This window comes from Ambystoma mexicanum, chromosome 4p (assembly GCF_040938575.1).
Source record: "Ambystoma mexicanum isolate Mex_15411 chromosome 4p, UKY_AmexF1_1, whole genome shotgun sequence".
Lineage (NCBI taxonomy): Eukaryota > Metazoa > Chordata > Amphibia > Caudata > Ambystomatidae > Ambystoma > Ambystoma mexicanum.
In genome coordinates, this window is record NC_090927.1 from 130,799,979 (window position 1) to 130,814,252 (window position 14,274).

A 14,274-nucleotide genomic window follows, 5' to 3' on the forward strand; every position below is an offset into this window, starting at 1 on the left:
CTGGGATTATGTTGCTGATCAATTCTATGGCAGAGAATAGTGTGTTTCTTAAGGTGACCAGTGGATCACCCGCTGGTCTTCCCTTTCCACAAGTCTGCACCCTCTGATCGATTACTGTGAAGCCGTCCACTTCAAAACTTGAAGTCAGCCATGATTCTTGGAGAATTACTAGGCCATAGAAGTTAAAAATGGCCTCTCTCATCGACTTGTTCTTCAGTGCACTGGTGCTCCTTATGTTCCATCCCGCTAGCATAGTTTTCTGATACTAGAGGGATAGTTCTCAGGAAAACCTGTGCTATTATTTCCAGAACCATGGTTTGTTTGTTTGTTTGTTTGTTTGTTTGTTTGTTTATTAATTTGATAATGCGCACTAAGCCCTTGGGCAGCTGGATGCAGCAATACAAGAATTCTCGAAACTTAGTTACAGTGCCTGTCAAAATATAGTACATACATGTGATTACAAAAGTGGATTACAATACAGGATACAGTACAGTTATGATTACAACAGTGGATAGGAGGATGGGTAAGTCACAGGATCTTAGACAGTAGTTATTAAAGAGTGAAGAGATTATGGATCGTTTGAACAGAGCCATTTGAGAGCATTGATTCTGAATCTAGTGTATGGTAAGGGGTGTATGAGGTCAATAGGGAGTGTGTTCCATGCTTGAGCAGCTTTAACTGGGAAGCTGGTTCCTCCAGCTGTGGTGAGTTTGAATCTAGGGATGACAAGCAGGAAGGTATTGGCAGATCTCAGGGGTCGGGAGGTGAGTTTCCTAGTGATTTCTTCCGATAGGTAGGGAGGTGCTAGAGTGTTGAAACATTCGGAAGTGAGGGATATAGTTTTAAGGAGGATTCTGTCCTTTATTTTTAACCAGTGGGCTTCCTTCCTGAATTTAGAGATGTGCTCTCTGTGAGGGATGTTCAGAGCTGCTCTTAGAGTGTTGTCTTGCAACTTTTGAAGTTTGTCCGTAACATACTTGTTGGCTCCTGAGTACAGGGCGTTGTAGTAGTCTAATCTAGACATGATAAGAGCATTGGCCAGGGTAATGCAGCTAGCATTAGACAAGAATGGTCTGGCAGCTCAGATTAATTTATAGGTATAGGCGGTGGTGGACGAGAGAGAGTTAACTTGTCTTTTGAGGTTGAGCGAGGAGTCCAGGTAAAACCTAGGGTTTCTACCTCCGGCATAACCTTTATGATGTTATTATCGATGTTAAAAGATATGTAATTAGGGGTTCGTTTTTTTAAGTGAGAGTCAGATCCGAGGAGTAAGATCTCGGTTTTATCGTCATTCAGGCAGAGGCCATGGGATGCCATCCATGCCTGAATGAGGATGTATATTTTGTTCACCAAAGCCAGGTCCTCTTCATAGTTGCCCGAAAGGGGTATGAGGATCTGGGTGTCATCTGCATAATTAGTGTAGGTGACACCCAGTCTGTCCAACTTGTCAAATAGTGGCTTGGTGAAAATGTTATACATAGTGGGTGAGACACAGGATCCCTGTGGGACTCCACATGTTATTTGGATGGGATCGGCACAAGAGGAGGTAGAGAAGACTCTCATAGTCCGGTTGGCTAAGAATGATTGAACCCAAGCGATGGCTTCTTCTGTAAAGTTGGCAGCGAGTCTTAGGTGGCTACATAGTACTACGTGGTCCACCACGTCAAATGCTGCTGACAAGTCTAACAGTAGTAGCAGGGCAGTTTTGCCATTGTCCTTTAACTCCTCAATTTTAGTTTTAAGGTCTAGCAAGGCTGTTTCAGTGCCATGGATAGGGCGGAATCCTGATTGTCGTGAGCCTAGCAGATGATTCGTTTCTAGGTAGTCTTGAAGTTGTAGATAGGCTACTCTATCAATAATTCTAAGTAAGAAGGGTACAGTGGTGATGGGTCTGCAGTTGGTGGGTATTGAAGGGTTGAGGGTTTGTTTTTTCAGTAGGGGGAGGACCCACGATTCTTTCAGATTAGTAGGTACCGTGTTAGATTTAAAGGAGGAGTTGATTAGCTTTGAGATGAAAGGGGCTAAGTCTCTGGCCGCATCTTTTATTATTTGCGCAGGAGCAGGCTAGAGCACTAATACACCTGCGCCTCCCGTTGCCAGACCAGTTCCTTCCTCGATCTTCCTCGGCTTTCCCTTTTTTAAAATGTTGTTCTGTTTTTGTTTGTTTTCCTTTTTTAGTTTATTTTTTGCAATCAGTCAAGTAGATAGCGTTTCCCCAGTCCAGCGTAGTCAACTATAATAAGCCTTAAGGTGCACTTTCTTAAATCATAAGATGTTTAAAGTTTTCGCTGATGGAGCGAGCAGAGCCGCCGCCCACACTCTCACCTCTATTTTACACGTCTCATAGGCTTCAAACTTGTATAAGAGTAGTGGGCCCAGGAATGGAGCAGTTCGGCAGCACAACAGCTGGAACAGCTCAGGCTGCCTCTCTCCGTCCACTACTGATATCTTTGTTATGTAGAGACTTGTGACATAAATTATAAGCTGCCTGTGTTAGGTCTTGGAAGGCAGCCGCAGCATCACCCTCCCTACTGCAACAGTGCTGCCTCACTTGCCTCGCACACCTCGTTCAAACGGCGAGCGGCAGTCACAGCGCAGAACCCCCCTCGCTCTCCTCACACACCCCTTGCTGTACACCAGGAGACAGCGGCAGTGACCGTGGTAGCTGGTAAAAGGCCTTGGTGGGCAGCCGCAGCAGTGCCAATCACACACCCTGCATGCTTCGTAGTACCTTCTTCGCTGCACTCAGATCACCACTCACGGCTCTGTGAATAAATGCTTACTAGGTTAGAAAAGGGCACCTAAAGGCGCCAAGCCACACCGTACAAGATTCAGCAACAAGGGCAGAGTAACAACCGCTTCCAACGCTAGCCATATAATTCCTTTGCTTACATTTAAAGTTTGTTGCCATCAGAAGATTGGTTCTTGCAAATACTTTGTCCACACTAGAACCACTTTAGAATTGCGTTCTCAGTATAAGCACTATGAGGGCCACTTTCACGTCAGCAGATGTTCTATCATGAAAAAAATTCTGTTTGCAATAATAGCATGCTATTGGGGATCGCTTGATTAACCTCTTCCAGGACAGCCATTTCTGTCTACATGGGATACAATGCAAGTGCAAAGTACCCTTGATTGTCCTTTATTGGGTGCTCAAAACTAGGCTACTCCTCTCTTGTGAGAGAGGGCCTTTGGAGCGTGGTCGCTCAAGCAGTGATTATCCAAGACATCCATTCCCTTGGATGACTGAGGGGGGAGTCTGCACATCAGCAGATAACCTATTGAAGGTCTTACTGCATTGTTCACAACCCATTAGCTTTAAAGCATGTGACAATACCATTGAAAATAGTAACAGAAGTTCAGTTAACAATATGTATTTCTATGCATGTGTCCAGAATAGGTCATTACATCAACGGCCAGTGGGCCGCGCTCTCAGGGCTAGGGGAAGACAATTTTGACCAATGCAGAGACTATCTACAAGGCCTATTACCAATTCCTCTACACACACAATAGGAAGGGATTTAACTGGGTATACGTATGAGTTTAGGCTGATGATTACATGGTATGGCTTCTGAAGTGCCTACTCTACAGTGTTTATACTCAAATACATTTTAATGTGGTTTTTCTGACACTTCTAGTTTTAACTTTAGTAACATCATTCTAATTGGTCACAAAATACTCCAGTAGGACTGCTGCTCTAAGGTCTCGGGGAAGGAGAGTGGCTTTAACCCACACAGGCATGTTTCTCCTATTTTTGAACCTGGTGAAGCTTTGCCAGCAAGAACTCGTGCTTCGTTGTCCACTAAACCCATCCCAATCCACAAAAAAGCAGTAATATTAATGTTATCACCTCTATTTTGATTAGATCACCTAATCAGATAATAGTTGGCAATCTATGATTTGATTCCCCTTCAAATTCTCCGGCAGTATTCATCCGTGATAAATTCACCACATTACGATTGGCCCTTTTGATAACTGTGGCCACCGCTATTTATGGTTCAATGGCTGGATCAGATTATTAACTAGCTACCGTTCGGCATCTGCCAACCATTGCCAGATGGATGGTTTGCCCATTTTGTATTAAACTTTGAAATTTGTTTACTACCCATACTCTTACTAAAGCAGTCTCAAAATAAGAAGCAGCTGACTCATTCCTGGAAATGAATGATCTCAATGACAAAGGCCCCGACCCCGCAACACTCTTTTTTAGAAAGATTCCATCGTAAAAACTGTCATGCTTCTGATATACGAGAACATCTCAAAATATTAAATCATATTGGCCCTCAGAAACAGGGAAATATATACAAAGTGAAAACTGAAAATCAATGGTTCAACACTGGTGACGTAAATATACCTACCCAGTTTCCGAACCTTGAATGCAACTGGAGACTGGTAAAGCGGAAGAATCTATGTTCCTAGTAACATGCAATCAACACTGCTAAAATGTGTTATTTTTCTAACAGAATTAACATTTAGAAAACCCAATTAAAGAAGCAATTTCTCTTCTGAATGAAATTCGGGACCCAATCTCAGTTGCTAGTTCCATCTCAGCCTCAAAGTACGCCATCATGGCATCGGTGATGAGGGCTACTTTTGTGCTGCAGAAAGCCTCCTGTTCGGATGGTCCCATGTCCATTCTTGGTCATGACTTGGTTAGCATTCTGAGCGGCTCCGTCAGTGTGACTAGATTGGGGAAAACATTTCCACAAAAGTTCACCATTCCCAGAAAGCTGCACACCTCTGACTAGAACGTGGGGACGATGCCTCCTTAATAACATCGACCATTTCAGGATCTGGAGACAAACATGCTCTTGGAATACAAACCGAAGAAGTCTTTCTTCGGTTGGAGGAAATGGCACTTCCGCCAACTGAGTGTCAAACCAGGCCCCGCCGGATGTTGCTAGGCCTGGGGACGCTCCTTCCTCCCGAGGAGGAGACATGGTGGGATTGCCTCTGGGGGGGGGGTCCAGGAGGGCAGACTGCTATGCCAGATGTCCCTCTAGCGCTCCTCCGGGGGCTGGACATCCACTTAGCGGTGTAATCCCCCAATGCCCACCCTCCTTTCTGGGGGCATAAAACATCATGAAATAGGTATAGCTACTAAGAATAATACAAACACTGTTTTCTATTTAGAAATACAAGATCACATTTATTGAAGAAGACTACAATATGGGGGGCAGTCCCAGCCGTAAGTAAATTCCCATTTCAATTCCTTAGACTTCGAAGGTAGCCCCCTGGTCGGGCAATATCATTGTCTTAATGTTCCCGGGAACACTTGTCACTTCCAGTTAACAGAGTAGCGGACATACTCCTCTGATTGTAACTGTCAAGCAGTAATTCTTCGGGACCACTGAATCTCGTTGACAAGGAGTCTCAACTGTCCATAAAGGACTCAGTGCCCATCATCCGAATTTAGCCCTAGTGCGGCCATCAGGACACCGCCCACGGCCGAAACTGCAGCGTCAAACTCACTCCTCCCCAGCTAGGATCGCCCGTAACTCTGCCACGCTTTTCGGGTGGCCCCCCTGCTGCACCTAATGCCCCAACAACTTAACGACCTTATCTCCCTGCATCTGTATTCCTCGTCTCTCTTTAGCACATCCTGCCCTTTTTAGAGCGGGCAACACACCCAACGGAACCTTTGCCGTATGCTGTTCGACTGACAGTCAGTCATTTCCATAACCTTTGTATGGATCACTCATGTCTCTATTCTTGTGAGAACAGCCCACCTCTGGTGTCTGACCACCAGGTCAGTACTTCCTCAACACTGGCCCCACAGTTTGTGGCCATTATTCTGACCAACCCTCATTCCCTCATTCCGCAGGGTACAAAGGACCAGAACACAATTGTTTGGTCATAACAAGCTTATGCGTTTGGTCTGTGTACCTTACAGGCGTGTGTTTAGTTAATTTAATATTCCAATGACTGTAAGCAAAGTACTTCGCCAGGGCCTCACTCGGCCTAACTGTATTCCTTACTTCTACGCAAGCTGTCTCTGAAATATTTGGATAACTATCCAATTTTACAGCTCAGCCTGTAACCTGTGGGAGTATCCCAACAATTTACCAAACATCTGGGCCCTTCTGCAGTGCCCATGGCCTGGGTGACACCAGTCAGTAGTGATTGTATTCCAGCGTAGCAGCGCGCCCAGGCGAATCACTTTTCTGCCAAAGTGTTGCCCAGGCACATATTAAGTTACTGTCCCCCTAAACGTAGTTGGCACTCATTGCTGCTTCGGAGAATTAGGGGGGGGCAGTCGACTCCCAGCCGCACATTGACCTGCAGTGTGCAGTTCCCAAACCCAAATTGCTGCAGCAAGCGGCCATCCTCGAGCTATTCCAGCTTCTGAGACCAGACTTTAAGATGTTAGAGCTGTCTTTTCAGCCTTTACGGTCTACAAAGGAGCCCTGAATTGGTGTGCCTTTACTATTATTCCCACAGTATGCCCTCAGTAATGTCATTGATACCAAGAAATGTTCTCCAGCTGGCCACTGTGCCCATATTTTCCTTACTCAGGGGCCGGCGCTGGGCTGTCATACCTTATTTATCAGTAGCCCACCTTGTTGGCTGGTGTTCCAACTCTTTGGCCGTAACATGCTTTCTCAGCTCACATTTCCCAAGGATCCTTGTATCCTGTACTATTACCTATTGCCTGGCTCTGAGCCAACTGGGGCACTGGTAACAAGTGTACACCTTCCACTCCAGGGTCCATGAACAGGGTTAAGACCACCCTCTGTCCAATCTTACTGTGTAATTAAAAACAGGCGGACCCGGGGGTCCCTCTACCTTGTGGTACGTGCTGCTAGGAATTTGGAAGTGGCAGTGCGTACACTCCTCCTGGATAGGTGATCCTCTACTAAATGTGTTTGGTAGGTCTCACTTCATTATAACTGCAAATATTCTGACAGGGGCATGCCTAGGTCAGTGTACCTTCAAGCATTGTGTTGTGTTTTTATATGTGTTTATTGCACTGTGACCAAGCACTTTACCAAGACTAAATTTGGCTGACTGTACTCATCATAAATCGTTGTTTCTTATGGTTGTAAATGTTCTGTTGCACTCGTGCGTTACTACAAGCTCTTTGCACCTTCCTGCAGCCCTCTCTCCCACGTAAGATACACCTGGTTACTCTCTCTATTATACGAATATTCCGGTGGTACATCCTTATCCTAAGAGTGGGGGTTTGTACCATCCCTGTGATGTATTTACTAAGCCCTTAGTTGGCCTTTCGTAATTGTAAATTGTCAGTGCACTCAAGCTATCCATCCAGTCTTACCGCTGAGCCTGTACCTTGTGGGAGAATCCCACACCATACCACAATTTTGGGTACTTCTGCAATGCTCATGGCTATGCTTCTGAGACCAACCTGAGGCGGTCCTCGCCGTCCTCAGATATCTGTTTCGTGTGACAACACATAAAAATTAGACTGCTAATGCTGACACCGCACGTATCAGAACAATTTCCCCAAGTTGGCCTCATAGGTGATATTGGACCCTCCAGTGGGTCAGTAATTTTCAGTTTCATTATCCTTTCGTTCCTAACACCTGACCAGCCCTATGATAGGGGGTGGGTTCTGAATGGCAACCTTGTGTTGCCATGCTGAAGGTCTGGGGACCACCATAAACGAACTGACAACCCATTAATTATCGCCAGCGTCGTTCAGCGAAATGTTACCCAATATATATCGAGGGGCGTGTGGGGGCCGGGTTACATTCTCCTTCCCTTACCTTTGTATTTTCTGGAGCGTTAGCCCTGCTCCTACCCTTCACGAACCAGCCCCAAACTTTCTACTGGAAGATCTAAATATACAACACCGGCGCAAACCCCCTAGGAATGTGTGAGCGCGAGAAGACTGAAAAGCATGGAATATCTTCCCATCAACACCTATCATACCTGCTTAAATTAAAGGGGGCCCTAAATCCTTCCTTGTGTGGCCGCTCCTCTGATGTGGCTCTACAATAGGTCAAGCTCTCACAACACTGGGCGCACACACATACTATAGTGCGTATTCCCGCGCATCCCATGCAATTGCCTTTAAACCATACCCCATTGGTTGCTCTTTCTTTTCAGTGTCCATTTGTCTGATGCGCTTAATTAATGCAACTCTGGTGTGTAATGTCTGTTGCCCAAAAACGTCTCACTTGATGTTGGGCGCAGCTCCCGTCATTCCCTGGAGTGTTTCCTGGAGCATTGGAATGGGGGGGAATTTCACTTTTATCTTTACGTTTTTTTGTCATAATCAGGAGACATTTCTTTCCTCTTGAGTGCCCCATAAAAAACTCTCCAACCGAGTCATCCATGGGCACCTGTTACACTCACCTGGACTCTGTGGAGGTGTTGGAGCACGGTTGTAGCCCTCCCTGAACTTGAATCACCCCCTTCAGGCCTCTCCCTCAGTAGAAAAGCTGTGAGCAGTGGTACGTGGTGATACTGCTCCTGCGTGGAGATAAGAGTGTGTGAGTGCGCCAATCTGTGATTGTTGTACCTCTTGAACCCTTCACCACAAAGTACGGTTTCTGTGAGCATACGCTGACCCATAACGCTCACCTGTGAATTATGGAAGATACGCTCTCCGCCCTGCTACTTCTGGCAGGGGTGCATCGAATGGGATCTAGTTCCTTCACTGATCCCTGATAAGGATTATGTCATGACCGCAGCCTCCAAGGAGTCAGGTTTAGCCCAACTGCCTCGGAAGCTGGGTCACAACTTTATTTTCAGGCACCCATGGGCTCCCATAGGGGCCTTATGGACCTTGTCCTGGCGCCAGTGGCGCCAGGCTCATAAGGGGACCCAGTCCCGGCACAGGACGTGCCGGGCTCATGATGTAAGGAATGGTGCTTGGGTGGACCTACCGGCTGCAGACCATGCTGCTCACTCCCCTGCAGGATGAAATCCTCATCCATCCATGGCTGGAACTACTTTACCTTCTGGGTGTGGCCAGCACCACTCCCTGGGACTGGATACTGGAACTATTCTGGAAGCTGGGACTTCTTACTTGGGCGAGGCTGCTGTGGAAGGAGACATCTAAGCACTCCAGTAGGACTATTTAAACCACGCCCGATCAGAGCAACGTGCTTCGCGTTATTCTGCAATAGCAGCAAGACGCTCACCGTGTCAGCTCCAGAGAATCTTCAACTTCTGCATCTAGGGAAGAGAAATCCGTAATCTTACTTTCTGAAATACCATCTTCATCTTCTGCAGCATCTGAGAAGGGAAAAGAACACCAGGTTTGCACGAGATAACAACCAGCGCAGCACTTACCCAATCCATCGGTGCATCTCAAGCCACGGGCTGCAGCTCTCCATTTTTCGGCACCCTGTGGAAGCAAGGACATTGGTTAGTAACCATTGTGAAACTTTTCCTACCTGCGCTGCATTCTTCTCGCCTCCGCCGACGCTGCTACTCGCATCTGAAAAACAAAAGGACATCATTAAGAAATACAAAACTCCATCCATACGCACGTGTTTTGGGCAGCTCTCATCTTTCTCACTCCTCGGCGCATTCCTCGACATCTATTTTTCTACCCAGCTGCTTCTGCAACCTGAAAAAGGAAAAGAGACATTAAGAAGTGCTTTAAACTTCGAATTGACATTTTTTACTTACTTGCCTGCAATACCTTCGCCTTTCCATCGCTCTCCATTCAAGCAACCGCCGTTCGTGCTGCTAACGACGGCCTAGCTCCAAATCTTCATCCTCTGCAACCAAGAGGCTGGACAATTAACCAGTGAAGTAACTGGCTTCGGCGCCCCTGCACAGACGCAGGATGGAGAGCTCCGCTTTCACCTATATAAGGTGAGCACATTTAGCCTACGAACTACGTGGGGAGTACCAGGAAGGGGAGTCAGCTTGCCCAGTCAGGCTTATATATCCTATTAACCCCTTGCTCTCACAATTGCAGACACCTCACCCTTCAGATCAAGATCTCAGTGAGGAGAGGGCCTTTCCAGGGTGGCATTTGAGGCCTGCGCGTGACCCTAGAAGACTCCGAGAACCCCCAGCCCAGACCTGCGCCTCCGAGGGATTCAGGTGAGCGTTACAGAACGCGAAGCCTACCGCAATATTCCCACCCAGGCGCAATGGAAACCTCGGACACAGATCAACTGGCTCAATTGCTTGGGGAACTAAGGGCAGAAGTACACGCATCTCGCCAAGAAACAAACGCTTTACGAAGGGAGTTGATCTTGGCCAAGGAACGGACTGATGATCTGGCCAGACAGTTGCTACAGGCTCAAGCGGGACAGACGCCACTGCCTCTCTATGGAGGGGGCGGCACGCCTACAACCTCAAGTAATCCGGTGCAAATTAATCTGCCAGGGAATGTGCCTTTGGCCCCGCCCGAACGTTTTTCCGGTGATCCAAAGCGATATGCAGTATTCATCAATCAATGCCGCTTGCACTTTCTGTGTAGACCCGCCGCATTCCCAACGGACCAAGCCAAGGTAGCGTTTGTACTTTCCTATCTTAGCGGTAGTGCTGCAGACTGGTCCATTCCTCTCGTGACACAGGATGACCCGCTCCTCTATAACTTTCAAGACTTTCAGACCAGTATGGAAAAGTTGTTCGCAAGACATTCGCAGGGGCAGGCCTTGGACAATGAACTCCTGTCACTCAGACAAGGTAATCAGGATCTCCTGGCTTACATAGCGTCCTTTAATAGACTGGTGGTTGAGACCAGATGGCCTGAAGATAAGAGAATCAGGCTCTTCTACAGAGGTCTACGTGGGGAACTTAAAGACGTTTTAGCTCAGGTCGTGAATCCGCCGCAAGACTGTTCAGATTATATCGACCTAGTGGTCCAATTAGATCATCGGCTACAGAACAGGAAGACCGATCGATCCAGATTTGAAACCCGGGTACTTTCAAGACCTCAGAGCTCCGCTAAAGGGAATGACTCCGTGGAACCAATGCAAATAGGAGTAGTAAAAGGACCATTAACCCAGAAAGAACGGGAAAGAAGAAGGCAATTACAACTGTGCCTATACTGTGGGAATTCTGGACATTTCCTTCGTGATTGCTCAGTGAAACCGGTCAAGAAGACCGTAGGAGCTTCTGATAAAACTGCTGAGAAACTGGAATCGGGAAACGACCTCGCCCGACAAGCGTAGAGGTCCGCTTGCCGAGCGTTAGAACCAGTTCCTTGACCTCGCATTTGGTAATGCCTATGGTCCTCATATGTCCCAATAGACCAGATCGCATGCATGCTATCAAAGTATACATCGATAGCGGAGCAATCGGTAATTATGTGGACCACGACTTGGCTACCAGGATGGATCTTCCCCTACGTCCCAAGATGGTAAAGGACGTAATCACTACAGTGGATGGTACTGAAATAGCTTCCGGACCAGTTTCTCATACCACCGTGGAGGTAACGTTGTTATGTCAAGGCGGACATCGGGAGAAGATTGTGTTTGATGTAATCAAGGCCCCGCAGTTTCAGGTGATTCTGGGAATGCCTTGGTTGGAAAAGCACAATCCTCAGATAAACTGGCGAGCCAAGGTGATTCGGTTTCCAGAATGCGCTTCAACCTGTTATCCTCAGCCTGAAATCAAGCTAGCAGCCATCACTTCCGAGGACCCCCGATTACCTCTGGAATACCAAGAGTTCAGCGACGTCTTTCAGAAAGATCAAGCCAACACCCTGCCTCCACATCGGTCATACGACTGCCAGATAGACCTGATACCTGGGTCCACCCCTCCGTGCAGTAGAATATATGCCCTCACTGAACCAGAAAACCTCCATCTCAGGCAATACTTGGACCAGTACTTGGCTAATGGATTCATCCGCCCCTCGAAATCCCCGGCTTCCTCAGCTTTGTTCTTCGTCCCGAAAAAGGAAGGTGACCTAAGAATGTGTATCGATTATCGCGCCCTGAACCAGATTACAGTAAAAAACCGATACCCGTTGCCCTTGATTCCTGAATTATTGGACCAGGTAAAAGGCGCCTGCATATACACAAAGTTAGACCTCAGAGGAGCTTACCATTTGGTACGCATTAAGGAGGGCGACGAATGGAAGACGGCCTTTCGCACTAAATATGGATTATTTGAGTATCAAGTAATGCCCTTCGGACTATGTAACGCACCGGCCGCTTTCCAGTTTTTCATGAATGATGTCCTCAGAGAACTTATTGATGTGTGCGTAGTCGTTTATATTGACGACATCCTGGTATACTCAGCCTCAGAATCTGATCATCGTAGACACGTCACAGTGGTTTTACAGAGACTTCGCCAACACCGCTTGTTTGCTAAACTGGTGCACCTTTCACGCAAAGGAAGTGGAATTTTTAGGGTTCATCTTATCACCCAACGGAGTTCACATGGACTCAAGAAAAGTGGATGCTATCACCAAATGGCCTTCCCCAACTTCCGTGAAAGGTGTGCAAAGCATGCTGGGCTTCGCTAATTTTTACCGAAGGTTCATTCCGGAATTCTCTCGGGTAGTCCAATCTATCACGGCTCTTCTGAAAAAGAATACAAAATTCGAGTGGACTCCAGAAGCCGAACAAGCCTTCCAAGAATTAAAAACCAAATTTATCTCTGCTCCAGTCTTAAGGCATCCCCGTCCAGAACTTCCCTACATCGTCGAGACAGACGCTTCCAGTCTTGCAATGGGGGTGGTGCTGTCACAAAGAGACCCCGACACGCACCAGTTACACCCTGTAGCCTTTTGGTCTCGCAAATTTTCGGCTCCTGAAATCAACTACACAATCACGGACAAAGAACTCTTGGCAATTAAGTCCGCCTTTAAGGCCTGGCGGCATTATCTTTTGGGAGCCCGGCACACAGTAACTGTAATCACGGATCACCGTAACCTCCAGAACCTGAAGTCAGCTAAAGCTCAATCTTCGAGACAACTACGCTGGGCTCTATTCTTCGCAGAATTCGATTTTGTAATCACATTTCGACCAGGCGTTAGGAACGGAAAACCAGACGCCCTTTACCCGGATAGGGGTAGACGAATTTACAGCTAATCCGGAACCGGTGCCAATAATTCCTGAACAAAAGATACTAGGAGTAATCAACACCTCATCCCTCGAAGAGATTAAAGCAAGGGTCAATCAACTCATAACTCCCGAAGATTCATCGAATTGGCAATTGAAAGGGAAGGATTTTACAATAGATCAGAACCTATTGTATTTCCAAGGAAGACTATTCTTACCCTGCGCTGCCTTACAAAAACAGGTCATCACCTGCTACCATGATTCTCTAATGGAAGGACATCCTGGAGTTGCCAAAACCTCAGAGAAAATTAAAAGGCATTTTTGGTGGCCATCTTGGAGGAAAGATATTAAGGAGTTTGTGGCTTCTTGTGGTATCTGCGCACAAAACAAGAGTCAGAAGGAAAAACCAGCAGGATTATTACGTCCAATAGACATTCCACCAGGCCCTTGGCACACGCTCTCGATGGATTTTATCACGGATTTACCCCCTTGCTCCGGATACAACACAATTCTAGTGATCGTGGACCTTTTTTCAAAAATGGCTCATTTTATCCCACTGAAGGGTTTACCTACAGCTTCCATTCTAGCCCGAGAATTCCTTGAAAACATTGTCCGGTTGCACGGTTTCCCTTCAGTACTAATCTCTGACCGAGGGAGCCAATTCATTTCCCATTTTTGGCGGAGTTGTTGTCGTTTAGCACAGATTGATGTACGACTTTCCACCAGCCATCATCCTCAAACCGATGGGCAGACTGAGAGAACTAACCAAACTCTAGAACAATATCTGCGCTGCATGTTGCATCAATCCGAGGGTACTTGGAAGGATGTCCTTTGGATTGCTGAATACGCTTACAATAATTCAATCCATTCTGGGACAGGAAAAACCCCTTTTTTCCTGCTGTATGGAAGTCATCCTCGAACCTCAAATCTGGACCCACCTCAAGCTCTCGGAACACCTGCTGTTGACCATCTGCATTCGGCGATAACTCAAGCATTTAAAGAAGCCACAGCTCATCTTCAACGAGCTAAAGAATCATACAAAAAAGGAGCGGACCAACATCGAAAAGAGGCTCCTCAATATCAAAAAGGAGATCAAGTCTGGCTGTCCACTAAACATTTATCTTTAAAAGGGCCACGCACCTTCAACCCAAGATATTTAGGACCCTACTCGATCACGGCCGTGATTAACCCAGTGGCTGTCAAACTAGAATTACCTACTCGAATGAAGATACATCCTGTCTTCCATGTTTCTCTCCTGAAACCTGTGCAACCCGGAACCCGTTTGACTAAACCTCCTGAGCCAATCCAAGTTGACGGAGAATCCGAATTTGAA